The sequence below is a fragment of the Lathyrus oleraceus genome, chromosome 7 (genome assembly GCF_024323335.1).
Source record: "Lathyrus oleraceus cultivar Zhongwan6 chromosome 7, CAAS_Psat_ZW6_1.0, whole genome shotgun sequence".
Taxonomy (NCBI): domain Eukaryota; kingdom Viridiplantae; phylum Streptophyta; class Magnoliopsida; order Fabales; family Fabaceae; genus Lathyrus; species Lathyrus oleraceus.
Window position 1 is genome coordinate 447,951,070 of NC_066585.1, and position 2,685 is coordinate 447,953,754.

Here is a 2,685-nt window from a genome sequence, read left to right on the forward strand (position 1 = left end):
CCGCCCTTGTGCGACTCCGAAAACATTTTCAGAAAAGAGTATGCAATATCCATTTTGATGCGAAACAAACAAAGACTTTAGCCTCCAAGAGCGAGCAGCAAGTAAAGCTTTAATCGCTCAAATGTGATCCAAGCATCACTCTCTTTAAAAGAAATCCACCTCGTAGTTCTCTTTGAGCAGAACTATGTATGCCTTGAGTTCTTCATAGCACCTGAAGATACGTAGGAGCAGGATTGTGAAATCTTGTCAGGCACATTAATATTAAAAAACCTTAAGTCTTTCCTTTCTTTCTTTCTCGTTTCTCACTCGATAAGTAGAAGTTCACATATGATATTACGCTAACACTCTAACATGAAACTAACTACATGGGTCCCATCGAGTACGATGGTTGTGAGGGGTGATAATACCTTCCCTTTGTATAACCGACTCCCAAACCCAATTTGGTTGCAACGACCATTTCTTTTGTTTTTCGTGGTTTTTATCGATATTTTCCATTTCCCTCTTTGGGAATAAATAAAGTTTGGTGGAGACTTTGTTTTTTTATATATTTCGAGCATTCCTTACGCTCAACTATTTTTCGCGCCGCGACAGCTGGCGACTCTGCTGGGGATGAAAAGTTAATGCTATCCAAAAGGCTTAGCATTACTCTCAACTATCAGACCCTAGGAATATGATGGAAAGTAATCTCATCAAAGTAGGGGATTAGATAGTCGATGCCTTGGCTACTCTATCATCTATGTTCAAGGTCAAGTGGGCTAACGAAGCACCTACTATTACAATTCAACGTCTAGATGAGCCAACATATTGCTTAGCAGTTGAAGCAGAAACAGATGGCAAGCCTTGGTTTTATGACATCAAGCGATATCTTGAGAGACACGAGTATCCAGATGATGTCTCCATCAAGACAAAAAGACATTAAGGAAGTTATCAACTGATTTCTTCCTAAGTGGTGGTGTTCTATATAAAAGAAACTTTGATTTAGTTTTGCTCAGATACGTGGATAGACACGAAGCAGATCTACTCATTAAAGAGATTCGTGAAGGTTCTTTTGGAATTCATGAAAACGGACATGCAATGGCAAAGAAAATCCTTAGAGTTGGTTACTATTGGTTGACAATGGAAACAGACTGTTACCATTATGCCAAAAAATGCCACAAGTGCCAAATTTATGCTGACAAGGTGCATATGTCACCTACTCCTCTGAATGTTTTATCAGCTCCATGGCCATTCTCAATGTGGGGCATAGACATGCTCAGTATGATCGATCCTAAAGCTGCAAATGGACATCAATTCATTCTTGTTGCCATTGACTACTTCACTAAGTGGGTAGAGAGGTAGCTTCTTATGCCAATGTGACGAAGGAAGTAGTCACTCGGTTTATCAAGAAAGAGATAATATGTCGCTGCGGAACTCCTAGCAAGATTATCACTGATAATGGATCAAATCTGAATAATAAGATAATGAAAGAGTTGTGCGAGAATTTCAAGATTGAACATCATAACCCGTCACCTTATAGGCCAAAGATGAACGGTGTTGTAGAGGCAACTAACAAGAATATCAAGAAGATCATTCAAAAGATGGTGAAAACTTATAAGGATTGGCACGAGATGCTACCCTTTAGAGGGATTCACGTGGCAAGTGGATTCCCAATTATGAAAGACCGTTTGTGGTGAAGAAAGCTTTCTCTGGTGGAGCTTTGGTTCTCACAAACATGGATGGAGAAGAGTTGACACACCCCATCAATTCTGATGAAGTCAAAAAGTATTATGCCTAAGAAAAAGATATGGATAATAAAAGCTCGCTAAGTTGAAAACCCGAAAGGGAGACTTAGGCAAAAAAATGGGCATCCCGGTGAGTTGAAAACCCGAAAGGGCGACTCGGGAAAAAAGTAGGGATAAACAAAAAATTAAGCCTGGTAAGTCGAAAACCCGAAAGGGCAACTTAAGCAAAAAAGGGTAAAATCTCCTGGTGAACTGAAACTCTTAAGAAGCAGTTCGTGCAAAAGTTAGGGAATATCCAAAGGCAGAATACTACAGCAGCACAAGTCAACACTGTGACAAAGCTCATATGGAAGGGAACAACCCAATTGTCATCTCCAAAAGCAAAGTAATGAGGACTATAGGACATAGGGGGAAATATCAAAGTTGCATTTTGATGGAAATTCAGTTAAATTTTCGTTGCCATTTACTTGTGTTCTTTCTCTATAATCTTCTCTTAGAGGGGTTTACATCTTCATGTACCACATGTATGAGTTATTCTTCTCATTAAATAAAATTGTTCAATTGAACATTACTTTACCAATTACTTTTGTTTTTTCTGCTTAATGTCGCTTTTATTTTTGATAAGATAAAAACATTAAAATAGTGGAAACAACAAAGCTTTTGAAAACTTTAAACGGTTTTAATTTTGAAAATGTCAAAGGAATGTTTGTTGGTTTATGACAACGCAGCTAGTCCATAAGACGTGGGCCATTTTTCTTGATCATCATGATATAAAGCAAGTTTGAAATAGATTTTCTTCCAGAAGTAAGAAGTCCTCATTGAAGCCCACTTGGCGGCAAAGCAGAAATCAGATTTTTTGCAAAAATTCATTCATGGTGTCAGTGCTATTCAAGACAAGGCGTCGAGGAATCAGAGCTTGATGCCCACAAAATTCATGAACTAGTATATATATGCATTCATTTTC